General features: G+C 40.6%; 1 protein-coding gene across 11 annotated transcripts in view; it reads right to left on the bottom strand.

Annotated features, from left to right (window-relative positions):
- DLG2 (discs, large homolog 2 (Drosophila)) overlaps positions 1-14,252 on the bottom strand; it is a 1,063,278-nt gene that overhangs the window by 1,013,071 nt on the left and 35,955 nt on the right. The window lies entirely within an intron of this gene.

The following is a 14,252-nucleotide window of genomic DNA, read 5'->3' as shown; positions in this document are numbered from 1 at the left end:
GGTGATCAGTATCTTTTGCCAATTTGATTTATATTGTTAATCGATTAAAAATCAGAACAAGCCAATAATACAAGGGCTATAGAGTCACAGTCTGTAAAAATTTAAGTAGTTTGCTCTTCCAGAAAGTTCTTAAATAGCTCTGATGTGTAGCCAGTAAAAGAAAGCAGAGAAACATGCAGATTTATTATTTACAACTATATAAAAATTTTTGTAAACAAGCATGAGTCACACGTTGCATTTTATCTTGCTTGGAGAAAGTGTAGAGCAGTTGACTGAATTCACTCCAGTTCAATTAATTAACCTAAAGTGAAGGAGATAATTGAAAATTCAAATTTCAGAACATAGGCAGAATGGAGAACGGGTGCTAGCCACTTGGTAGCTCAATCAGTAACACGCATTGTAAGGAAGGGGGTACATATATCTCCATTCCCCCAAACAGGAAACTATTTGTCAGCTGTTGTCTGGTTCAGTGATATATAAAAGGCCTTTATATTTTCCCTTAGGAATTTGGAAAACAAACCAAAATCTTTTCAGGGCCCGCTTTCCTTCAGCATTAAAACAACCCTCTAACATGCTGCTCTCTGGTGTACAATATGAAAATAGAAGCACACATAAAAGCTCCCCTGGTTAGCACAGGGACACTTCTTGGGAAGGAGACACAAATTCCCAAGGGATTTGCCAGAAGCAGGACTGAAATACCCACCCAGCAGTACTTCTGGAGGAGCTAGTGTCCAGCTTTGGATGGATGGACACACTGGCATTGGTATCTGGGTTGGGAACGACTCTGGGATGACGCATCAGGGAGATATTTGACAAAATTTGACAATATGTGAACCAGAACGGCCCAGTGGTTCTCCCATTTCCCACCAGCACAGCAGGGAGCAGGTCCAGCATGAAGATATGACCAAAAAAGAGCTAGTTAGAAAAATAAAAGGAAGTATAAACCTACAACTATGGTTTTCTTCCTTTAGACTCCATTAATGATGTTGGGTCTAGTCCTCCCAGGGTAGACTTCAAAATATACATATAAGTGGTGGAAGTCCTTAAATATCCTGTTGGAAGACCTAGGTGTGTGTGCCGATGTCTGAGTGCCTGAAAAAAATTGCCACCTGCTTTCTGAACTTCAGTTCTTAATCTATAAAACTCAGCCAATGGCAGCACCCTTTCAGGAGACTTCTCATGGCGCTATTTAGTCTAAATTTGTTAAAATCGATCAAATATTAAGAAGGGCATGGGAATGAGAGGAGGAAACACATCAGCACACACCCTACCTGTATAGATTCATAAGCTCTGGTTTTTGAGGAAAGTGGGCTAAAATTTATTTTGTGCTTAATTCACTGCTTCTTCTGACCTTAAAATGCAAAACCACTTCTGCTTTCAGAATTGATGTTTCAATTATTTCAGGGCTGCTGGAGGGTTAATTTTTTTCCAACGTATCTAGCTACATTCTATCAGGAAGTAAAATGCCCAATTTAGAAAACATTAATTTTAAAACACTTTGTAATGGGTGGCTCTTCTAGTGGTCACAGCAGCACGCCTGTCAGAGTTCAAGGAGCACCTGAGTGATGCTCTCAGCCATATGGTTTAGTTTTAGGTCATCCTGCGAGGACCAGGGAGTTGGACTCGATGATCCTTATAGGCCCCTTGCAAATCAAGATAGTCTAGTATTCTATGAGTCTTTTTCAGCCATCAATACTTGCCAAATAGGAATGCAATTTATAAATAATTTTGGTTATTTCAGACTTATTTAAAAAAAAAAAAAAAAACTAATAAAAAGATCATTCTCCAAAAATTTCATCTAGATCAGGATTCCTGAAAACCCCCTATGTAAATTTATGGTTGGTTTAAATCAGATCTACTCCATTTCAGTCAAAGCGATTACCTGTCAGTTCCGCTACATTTTAGACGAGGAACATATAAATAATAACCAATATACAAACCCCTAACAGAAGGAGAGCTATAAACCATTCATGGGCCGTCTGTACACGTGCAGGGATACTTGTGGAAAGTATATAGGAGGTCTACAGGTCATATAGAAACTCTGACCTGAAATTACACCTCGTGAAACTGCCACAGGTCACCGCTGACCAGGCATTGAAAGATTGTCATGCGCTGCCAGACTGTCAGTGACGGATAAATTGCTTTCTTCATATGCTTTGCCCACAGATCTCTTGACATATCAGGGTCTGTGCAAGAATTTCAGTTTCAGTGAAGGCTTGCAGGCAAGCAAACAGCAATAATTTAAAGCTGTCAGGATCAGAATCAGTTATAAGAAGAGGCAGCTGCCTGCAGCATCCCGCCCAAGAAAACATTTGGGTCCTTGCGGTACTTGCTGGAAATCCAGACAATGCCCCTGTAGAAAATCAATGGCCTGCTACTGACCACAGGAAATTAAAAAGAAAAAAAAGGAAAAAAAAAGGACAAACCAAATTAAACCAAAAAAACCCCACCAACCCCACACAGAGAGACGAAGAAATAACAGAGAAATAAATAAAGAGGAAATATATATTAAAAAAATCTTAATAGAGACAGGAAAATAGTGAAAAGAAATGGGTTAAAGTATTATGACTGTTTTATCATGGCAAGGAATTTAGGATTTATATTATGGAATTTAGGTTATATGCTTCTGATGATTCTACTTGAAGACAGCATCCTAAAGAGTTTTATCGACACAACGGGTTCATTTCCCTTTAGCCACTGTGTCCATGTCTTCATTTATAAGTGAGAGAAACTGGAAAAGCATAAAGTACAACATTACAGCTCAGGAACAATATTTCTGTTACCTGATACACCATTTGGATCCTTCAAACAGTGAAAAATATAACCTTTTCTTTGACCCCAGATGCATTTGAGAATGTCACTGTTTCTGAATGCCTTTTTTACATAAATCAATATGGTCAGAATAACGAGGCGCTCATCCAGGCAATCTCCTTCTCAGTCCAAAAAAACCCACTTGCTTGATCTTGTTCTCTCTACAAACTCATTTTTTTTCCTTAGAGCATCATTGTAATAACACTATTATTGCTGCTATTTAAAATGTCCAGAGTCAGCACACTGAAACTTGGAAAGGTTTGTACGTACGAACAGGGCCTTTTATAACTGACAATATTTTGCAAGATGCTTAATGACACTTCTTTCCTTAAGATATTTTATTGCTGAAGTTTTCTGCTTTCTATTTGCTATGTAACCATGCACATCTTTTGCTTTGTTAGGGGATGAAGATAAATAGGCATTTACATTATCTATTGCCCATTGTAATGGGCAAACATCAGTAAAAAAACTGCATGGTAAAGCAAATCTCAAGAGAATCGTTCTTTCCAAACGCTCTGAATATTGTGCTTATCTTTATGAGCAAGGAGTCTCCCTGAGAACAATCCTGCAGTTTCATTAGAAAAATTCACAAGTTCTGTTTGCTGGGACCTTTTTTCTGATAGGCACAGAAGCAGGGGGAGTGGTTGAGGTTGGAAGGCACCTCTAGAGACCACCTACTCCCATCTCCCTGCTCAAGCAGGGTTAACTGGATCAACTTCCTCAGAGCCACGTCCAGTTTCTTAATATCTCCAAGGACGGAGACTCCACTGCCCCTGTTCAACCACAAACATGAGGACTGGACGTTGACACAAAGACTGTGTAATCGTGGATTTTCACAGCTGACCAGAGAAGCGAGCAAAGGCAAGGAAACACATCAAATATGTATGACTGAAATCACAGCATGACTTGCAATTTAGAACAATGCAAACCTACCCAGTAACGCCCCAGAAATCGCTAAGACCAGAGCACAGTTCTCTTCTACTGCTTTAATCTGACCTTACGATTCATAGTCTACATGAACAACATCCATTCCGTGGTTTCACCATAATAAAAATGTAATAAAATAATCCCTTTTAGTATAAATCTCTGTTTTTCTGCTTACTTTTATGAGCTAAGTAAGAACTACAAGCTGCATCCTACAACTGTGTTTTTAAGAATGCCAAGGTTGCTAGCTAAAACCCTACTCACTTTTAATATTCCAGCACATTCAGGAAGAACTAGCTGATGGTTTAACACCTGGTCAAAAGAAGAACAAGAATTTGCTGTTTCCCAAGAATCACCCAAGTCTCCTATCGTGAGGTTAATATCATTATTTAGAAAAATAATCACACTAACATTTACAATCGTAGGGTCAAGCTGATAAGATTCACCAAAAGCCATCGTGAAAGGTATCCAACCCCATCAAAAGAAATTCTTCGACACAAGCTATTTAAATATCTGCTATGGGAAAAGTTCTGTTCTTTGGTTCCGAGGACACCTTCACCATCCTGCCAGTGATGAGAAGCAGCACAAGCAGATGGAGGCTGCAGCAGTCCTGACATGGAAGGTGGTCACCACCACCGCTGGTGATGGGACTCATCATCTGCTCTGCCACGTGGACGGTGCTACTCACCAGTAAGGAAGATTGACTTCTTGTTGTTTAGCCTTATAGAATATAGTTGAAAAATGTTCAAACAATATTGGGAGACAAATATTTCCCTATGAGAATTCCCTGGTCCTGTTCTGGGATTTCACTAGGGAAAATATAATTTTTTGAAGCAGCAGATGGGCACTATATTGCAAAATACAGAAGCAGGAAGGTGTTTTATCGAGAAACAGAAGCATGCGTTTTATTTACAGCGCAGAATATTCTTCACCAGACTCTAACACTGCAAATGCATGAAATAATTTGAAATGTGCAGGTGAATAGAAGAAGAATTTGGCCCAATCTTTGCGTCGTGTGTTTACTTAGGCTCTGAAGAAAAGGTGAAAAGAGCAATCCTTCTACTAAATTCCTTTTGAACAGAAACGTCATTGCACTCACTGAGCTGAAATATAACTTAAGTTAATGGTGCCACCTGGTGACAAGTCTTACTCACTGTTCCCATACCTTGTCAAGCAAGAAAGAAGACATTCATACACTATAAATCTTCTCCTCAAGACTGACCCCCCCCAAAAAAGTCAATAATTACCTTTCCTAAGGTGCGTATTGTACCCATTGAAAGAACAATAAACAATAGGAAAGAAAATATTTCTTAACAGATGTTTGTTTTAGAAGCTACCACACACTTTGAGTTATTAGCTTGTGAAGAGAATGCACTTAATAGTTCACGAAGGAAAAAGGGAGAAATGACATTGATTTATCTGAATCTGCTGCTGATGGGGGAGCCAGGCATTTTGTCTGGCTCAAAAACTTCAATTTCTGCAGCAGTGTGTAAGACTCTAGCACCACCTGGTAGGATTTTACTACCCCCATGATTGCAGTCCCTAAACAAAAAAAAATCAGTGTTTGAGCCACGTGCTCTTTGCCCCTTACCTGTCAGTGATAACTCACATGAGAAATTAATTCTGAAGCCGTAAATTGCCCTGTGGATCTCTCTCAGTTGCAACACTGCTGAACAGGATCACAAAAAAAATTAAGGGGAGGCTCCTTTTGAGGGGTCAGACTCTCGCCCTGTTTCTTCTAGGTAAATCGGGATCACAGTGCAGGTACCAGCACCTGCTGGGGGAAGGACCATGGTCATGCCAAGCAGGGCTGGAGACCTTGCTCAGACAGAGGTCAGGGGATGGAGCACAGCCAAGACCTGAAGCCTGTTGGGTATCTGCCAAGATGTATAGCCAACCTTAGTATGTTACTTTTTGTCCTATGTATAAAACAGCAAAGATTTTACATATCAATAACTTTAAAATGCTAATATTCAAAGGGACGGGTAGAGGAGAATAACAGAAATGGAGATGGGATCTTATATTTTGCAGGAGACACCTTGGCATAAAGTGGAAAAAAACAAACTTAACATCATGTCATCCAACTTACAGTTGTTGTACTAGTTGTACAATAAAATAGCAGGATTTGGGTAATGGATTTGGGTTATGATTTCTCTACAGCTTTGCTCATATGCTAAATGCAAATTCCCAACAACCACCAGCTTAATTACATTACAGTAATGGTTACAGGTGAAACCAGTCATTTAGGAGCCTTATTGCAGCTTTACTCCTGCCCAGCTGCCACACTATCTTATTTAACATTTACATTTTCAAACCTGCTCAACAACCTCAGCAGCACAAATGCTGACTAGTCCTTCACATTTACAAAAAAAAAGAGGACATTTAATAGCAAAAAGCTAATTTAAAGGCAGTGTATTTGCTTTATGGCTAATCATGCTCGCCCAAAATTTGTTGGTTTTCTGCTAAACTCAGCATTTTGGAAGGGGAAGTGAAAATGCTGGACAATTTTAAGTTTATTAATGGTATTCTGTGCTCCTGAAGAGAGGAAAACTGCATTCCTTCACCCCCAGGACCCTTTGCAGACTGGGATTTCCCTTCTACGGAACCTAATCAGGGACCTCCTTAATTTAACAAAACAGGAATATCTCAGCTGAATTATGGACATTCTTCTCTTAGAAGCCTCATTCACACAATACAGTCACATGCTGCGTATGCAAATTACACAAGTATCCATATGCTTAATTTATACGACTATTTAACCAAACCGGCATAATAAATATGTCTAGTTAGATACTTGCAGTAAGTGTGCAGCTGTCTGGAAGGAGGTACAAAATCACCATCAGTGAAATCCAAACTGCAGCTGTCATTAATCAAAGCTTTGCCCTTGAACATTCATCACTCTGATATTGCTGTGACAAAGTGGACTTTTACTGCCGTCTGGGACGGGAAGATTTTACTTCCTCAAAATAATTCAAGTTCTCCAGTGCTGCAGATGCTGTGAAAAAGCCAGTTTGCATGTTTGTTCTCAACGCGGCAAATAAGCAGAGGAAAGATCACCACAATGTTATAGAACACTAAAATTATCTGTAAAAGGCTGCGTATTTAAATGCTGAACTTTTGAATGGTACGTAGCAAATTGCTATTGAAGTTATTTATGTTTAGCAGAAATAATTGATGTTTCTTGGATCAATGAACTAGAGATAGTCAGGATAGATTTGATTATTAGGTCAAATGGTGATTTTTACAATATCGAAAAGGTGGTGTAGAAGGAGTTTTAGTAAAGATGAGATTCCATCTCTAACATTATGCCATTCACTATATCCCTCGATCAGAAAAGAGCAGTGGCTGTCATAGTTACTCACCCACTGGACTGACAGCAAAGGAGAGGTTTCGCAAGCTCAGGGAATTAAACCAGAGCAATCCAGAGAGCTTGAGAAAGCTTAGAATGGTTTGGGTTGGAAGGGACCATTAAAGGTCATCTAGTCCCACACCCCTGCCACAAGCAGGGATATCTTCAACTAGATCAGGTTGCTCAGAGCCCCATCCAACCTGACCTTGAATGTTTCCACGGATGGGGCATCCACGACATCCCTGGGCAACCTGGGCCAGTGTTTTACCACCTTCCATGTAAAAAATTTCGTCCTTATATCCAGTCTAAATCTCTCTTTTAGTTTAAAACCATTACCCCTTGTCCTATCACTACAGACACTACTAGAAAGTCTGTCCCCATCTTTCTTATAAGCACCCTTCAAATACTGGAAGGCTGCTATAAGGTCTCCCTGGAGTCTTCTCCAGGCCAAACAATCCCAACTCTCTCAGCCTGTCCTCATAGCAGAAGTGCTCCAGCCTTTTGATCACCTTTGTGGCCTCCTCTGGACCCGCTCCAACAGGTCCATGTCTCTCCTGTGCCGAGGGCCCCAGAGCTGGACACAGTACTCCAGGTGGGGTCTCACCAGAGTGGAGCAGAGGGCCAGAATCATCTCCCTTGACCTGCTGGCCACGTTTCTTTTGATGCAGCCCAGCATGTGGTTGGCTTTCTGGGCTGCATTAAGGCTTCACTCTGCTTAGACTATGAGCCCTCATTCCTTTTCAAAGAGGAATAACATCTTTCCAAATATTTTTGGTTTTCATGTAGTTGTTAAGAACATATGAGTCTTATTTTGTATGCCTTGACTAGCAGTTGACCAGGGTTCTTCACAGACAACATGATTGTCCATAAAGGCCAACAAGCCAGTGGATCTACTTGGATCCACTGGAACCGAATGTAGCCATAAGAACAAGGTTTTGGGTGAGTGCTGTCAGGCATATTATTTAGGGTAGACGAAAGATGATTCACTTGAATTAAATCACTGGGAACAATCAGCGACATCTGAAGACGTGTCTGAAGGCATATTCAGACAATGTTCATGAGATCTCTCCCAGTACCGTCAACACACGACCTCTGCCATGGAAATGACATGAACAAGCCAGTGGATCTACTTGGATCCACTGGAACCGAATGTAGCCATAAGAACAAGGTTTTGGGTGAGTGCTGTCAGGCATATTATTTAGGGTAGATGAAAGATGATTAACTTGAATTAAATAACTGGGAACAATCAGCAACATCTGAAGAAGTGTCTGAAGGCATATTCTGACAATGTTCATGAGGTCTCTCCCAGTACCCTCAACACACGAGCTCTGCCATAGAAATGACACATGCCTGGGACCATCTTCCAGCACTAAGCTGGGATCCATACTTTAAAACTCTCTTCATCTCCAGAACCAAGCAGCTACATGCACCAATTTATAGGGACGATTCCTGGGCTGTGAATTGTTTGCAAGCAGCTACATGCACCAATTTATAGGGACAATTCCTAGGAGAATGCTGGTCAGATGGGCCAAAGACTTGTAAGACAAAAACTTGTCATTCAAGCAATTTTACAGTACAGGTCATTGAGTCTATCTCCAGAACCAAGCAGCTACATGCACCAATTTATAGGGACAATTCCTAGGAGAATGCTGGTCAGATGGGCCAAAGACTTGTAAGACAAAAACTTGTCATTGAATCAATTTTACAGACCAGGTCATTGAGTCCCCCTGTGTGGAAACATGCCTGTTCCCAGGTTAATTCACTAAGTAAGACACTTCCAAATAGATTTCAGCTGTCAATATGTTGTCAGAGAGTGGTTTAATAGATGGTGGAAGTGTGCACCCAGGCAGTTAGTTAAATTTGCTGGAAATCCACACTCCTGCTTGCCTTGCAGTGACTTTGTCATGTAACCATACTTGAAGTGAGCTACTGAGAATTTGCTGAGTGCATCTTCTTCTGCATTTGTGAGCCATCTGCTCGGTCCTAGCACTTGTGTATATTGCTTGCACATGAGATCTGCACCACTTTACTTCATGCTGGTTTATGAGAACATTATCCGGTTCAGAAGGAGCAGAGATTCCCCTTCACTCTCAGCTGTGCAGTCACCCACCAAAGGTTTCGAATTTACTCACGGTGCCATTGAGAGCCTTTAGGGACATTACCTACATCCAGCAAATTATTGAAGTCTTCTCACCGCTGGATGGAAATTTTACTTCAAAGCAAAATGCTGTGTTTTAGCCAAGAATTACTGTGAACCTGTTGTTTAGTGAAGGCCTCCCCAAAACCTTGTTCTTTGACCAAAACTTGTCAAATAGTTTCTTGTTTGGAAAAAAGCATTGCAGTTTGTGAATCAGTTCTAGTATAAAGCAATATGTGATGAGCAATGGGCCTGAGATAGGTGAATACTGTGTCTCTCATGTCCAGTGATTTTCAGGGAGGGCAACGAAAAGAAACTGTAATATTCTCTGGGGCTCTTTTGCAGCAAGAAGAGGAGGTCTGGCAGAGCAACTACCTCAAGCTACACCATTCTCCTTTGCATCATGACTATATTTGTAATACTGTTTTTCAAACAGACGATAAGGACTGGCACTGACGAAGCTGGAGGAAGCTGACAATTTGAATGAATGACAATCCTAAAAAGCGTACTTGAGAATTGTGAAGAGAAGATTTTGATGCAGGAACGTCCATATCTCATATCCTTTGGCAGGGTTTAGCATGTGTTTGCCTTCCACGATGATACAAGTCCTGTTTCAAAGGATGATTCTTCCAGAAACTTTCACATCAAATTTATTTTGCAATCAAATTTCTGCAAAGCTTGCAGAATATGTATTCTGACTGGAAAATCTAACAGTTCCTGTATCTATCCTTCAAAGTGGTGCTGGATGAGAGCACTTTGCCAGCACAGGTTAGTTCAAACATATATGACACAACTCTTATTGCTAGTTATTTAGAGGTCTATACAAATGTGTAATCCCCTTTGAAAATGTTTTCATTCCCTCGAGGATAGAGTGTACTTGTCCCAGTGTTCCCATGTCTTCATCTCTAATCCTTTACTTGGTATCCACGTTGCTTAGCAAAAGTTCAGGAGTGGCCCCTTTGTTTACCCATATGTCCTTCACTACCTTAGGGTTGCTTTGATTTAATGCCAACATCCCACTTAAACACAAAAGACACCTGGCATAAGCACATCTCATCATTACAGCGCTATCACTGTATCGTGCCTCACAGCTCCATCCCTATTTCTCCAGAGATCCAACTCCTCACCACCTGAAAATCAATATACAAAGGTAAAAGCACAAATACAAGTCTGCTGTTCAACAAAAAGCCATTGGAGTCCACTTCTTGGACCTCTCTTTATTGAAACTAAAGAGAAACTGCAAGAAAACAGGGTACAAAGAGAGAAACCTAGCAGTTCTCTGGTCCCTTATTACAGAGACCTTCACAATATTTCCTAATGTTACGAGAGAAACCTAGCAGTTCTCTGGTCCCTTACTACAGGGACCTTCACAATATTTCCTAAAGTTACCCAGGAAAGCCCAAATTCTGTAGGGAAATGCTGAAGAAACCCCCAAAGCACTCTGGTACCTCAGGAGACCGTTGATATCCAGGGGCTGAGGAGCAACATGTCAAAAAAGAGACGATTCCTCCAAAAGGCACAGATCCCACCTTTCAACCTCAACTGCAGAGGCCAAAGGTGAAAATGTAGTGAACTGAAGAAGATATTTAACTCAGAATCTTTTTTTTAAATTTACTAACTGGTTCTATTGATTTTTCTCCTTCAACTGAAATTTTACAAGGATGGAATTATCTTGAAAGGAAAGGTCATGAGTGACATAAGAGATAACAGAAAGGCGCTCCAACGGGAAACTTGTGCTTGCCAGTAAGTCCCAAGCCAAAAAGTCTTACATGATAAACAAAACACTTAGCAAAGCTAAACAAATAGTGCTTGTCCCTTCCCTTCCCCAGAGCCCTGGCAGTGACTTTACCTCATTAAAGTACGGGATGTTCTTATTCAATATTTACTGTCCTGGTTTTATGTTTCTCTAACAATTGTTATAGCCCCAGACAAGTAGTCAATGAAAGATGCACATATTTTAACTTGTGTGGAGTATCAACTGAGAATCTTATGTTGTCACCAAGACACCTCCCTCAATCCCCAGGAATCATCGACAAAGTTCTTCCGAGATCTTGTCAGTCTCACTCACATGCAACCTTTGCGCCACGCACAAGACAGATTTTCTTGGCTTGGCACTTTGCACGTCTCCAGCTCAGACTCTTTCAGTAAAGAGCATTTAAATTTGTGCAATAAAAATCCATTGCACAAGTAGATATAACTTCCCAAGTAAAGATGATTCCTTCTCCTCTGGGAGCACCTCCTCAGAAAAATAATATTTCAGGAACATTGCCAGCTCCACCCAGAAACAAAATATTTTTTAAAAGTGTGTTTTAAAGCAGTAGTTGTTGTCACTAGTCTTGTGCATTTGCTGCTGTTATTGTTCTTCTTTGCCTGAATTCTTAGTACACAATTCACAGAATCACAGAATCAATCTTCTAGGTTGGAAGGGACCTTAAAGATCATCTTGTCCAACCGTCAACCTAACTTTGCCAATCTAACCAGGTCATCTCAGCTCAGGCAAGCAGGATTTCCTGCTTTCAAAGGCACCACCTCTTTCCATCACCTACAGACAGTTATACCCTCATTCCAAGGCCAAACCAATTAAGGTGCAAATTATGTGGACTGAATCTCAGCCTGCAGCTTCTTTTGGCCGACACAATAATGCACAACTGTAGGTTACACTCATCAAGGCTGACCTCTGCTCCCAGACCAGCTCACAGAACCCTGAGAACTAAACAAAATCAGTGCACCCTCACTCGCAGGTGGTTAGGCTAATAGCAAGTTTAGTAGAATATTAATAAAATATCTGGTTTTAATCTTGTATTCCCATTCAAATATTGATTGTTATTGCATTAGAGTCCATGAAGCTGGTTTATTCAATCATAATCACTCAGATTTCATGTTATAAGTACTACCCAAAGCAAAACTGACAGTAAAAAGTCTCATAGATGGCACCTCTTTCCACAGACGTACATTTGTCCAAAGTGTAAGACAAATAATTTTGAGTAATTAACAGATCTGTAAAAATAACAATTTATCACCAAAAAAATGCAAAAATACAGAGCTACATATTTATTAAGAATTTGTACACCAATAAAAGCTCATGGTTCCCTTCTATTTTCATACGTTCCAATTTCTAATTACTGCTTGCCATTTTCTGACCCACTCTTGCTCTAGGTGGATATCCCACCCCATCTTCCACAATGACAAAACTGAACAAGAATAGGGCCTTGACTGGATCTAAATTCTCTCCAGGAGAATGAAGTTGGACAATGCTTTCCATTGTAACTTGAGCCTGACAGCCTGTATCTGGATGACCTCATGGTATGATGTAAGCTTTGCATTTCTCATTTAAGCTCTGTGGTCAGTCACAAGTGTCCTATGAGGTCTTGGGTCAGTCACTAAAGCCTTTGTTGAGATCAGCTGGGCTTTGCAATCTGTAAACAAAGTCCCAGCAGTGCCATGGACAACTGGGCACCACCCCACAAGGATGGGGCTCCCTGGGGGGCTTCTGTGTTATTTAGAAATGGACATTAGATGTCTCATTCTCACCAAACTGGAATGTCAAATGGAGACACAGAACTGTAGCCAGATGCAGGGTTAGGGAGCACTGTACACACAGACACCTAAAACTTCTTTTTGATGAAATGGGGACTATTAGTTATCTCCCTGTTCCAGAGGATTGCTGTGAAGGTGTAGTCTTCAAAATAAAAGAGGCACTCCTCTGAAGACCATCTAAATCTCTCAGCTTCGTTGTCCTTGCTGCAAACTCAGGCATCAACTCACAAAATATAATCTTGACCTCACATAACATCCCTTTTTAAACACTTTATACACCTTGTGTTATGAGCAAAGATTAACAATCTAAAAGGGCTTTCTAATTCCTCATCTAATGAGACTCTATACAGAAAAGCAGCTGGAGCTCCTGTTCATAAACACCTTGCTATAATTACAAGATAAGCAAAAGAATTAGGCTTTCTAATCATAATAAATTACTGTGCAGAAAATGTAATAAAATCTAACAAGGTCTCTCTATATTGCATTGTGTTAATACAAACTTCGTATATTAGCATCTATTGCAAAATGCCACGCGTGCATCTAATTAAGTAAAGAGTGTTTTTCTCGGGTTAAGTAGAGCACCTACACTTCTGCAATTATTATACCTTCGGAAAGTCTGTCCTGATTCTGTTCCCACTCAAAGATGGGAAGAGAAACCCAATCAGCATTACAGCCAGTTTTGTGTGATTGCCCTCTCAAGTGCATTTTGCAAATGGTCAGAATGGCCAGGTAAAAGAGCTCTAAATAAACAAACAGTGCTTTGCACAACCATAGTGCCTCTCATCCAAGGACTTCAGTGTATTTGATAAATATTAATTAACTAACCCCCATACTGCTGCTTTGAAGTAGGCAAGGGATATATTTAAGTATGGCTTTGTTTGCTGCTGAAATGCATTCTCCCCTTTCCGCTCTTGAGCCGGATGCAGCAGCTGTTTAACAACACACATGAATATTAAACAAGAGTTTTAGAGGAGAAGCAAGGAATACTTAAATCCAAAAGAAATCCCAGAGGGATTTACAGGGGTAGAAAGCAATTACTTAGAGCTACGGCCCCCAAACTCCGTGGGTGACTTTGTTCTCCTCCAGCCACCTCCATTTTAAATTTAAATTTACTGCGGCTGTTAATAACATTGGAGGATCTTGCAGGCAGCCTGTCACCTCTGAGCTGCAGAGAGGGGAACACTAGCACAAAATCTGGGCCAGAATTGGTACAATCTTGCTTTTATCCTGGCAAAATGAGCCAGGGGACTTAAGTGATCACAGCACAGTAAGATTTTGGCTTTCTACTGCTGAAAGAGGATATGAATCGCTGGTTGGAGTTCAGAGGATTCAATAATTAAGCCCTCAAACAGCTATTGCTCCCACCCAAACGCTGTCTAACTGATGAGACCTTGTCTTCAACATATCCCACCCATTAAGGAGCACCACACCCAGGAGCAATGGTCATCAGCTGGCTCAGGTTTTCTGCCCCATTTCTCTTGGTGGTGGCACCAA

This window comes from Calidris pugnax, unplaced genomic scaffold (genome assembly GCF_001431845.1).
Source record: "Calidris pugnax isolate Ruff unplaced genomic scaffold, ASM143184v1 scaffold252, whole genome shotgun sequence".
NCBI classification, from domain to species: domain Eukaryota; kingdom Metazoa; phylum Chordata; class Aves; order Charadriiformes; family Scolopacidae; genus Calidris; species Calidris pugnax.
Note: the sequence above shows the minus strand (reverse complement) of the source record. Positions and strands in the feature narration are given on the sequence as shown.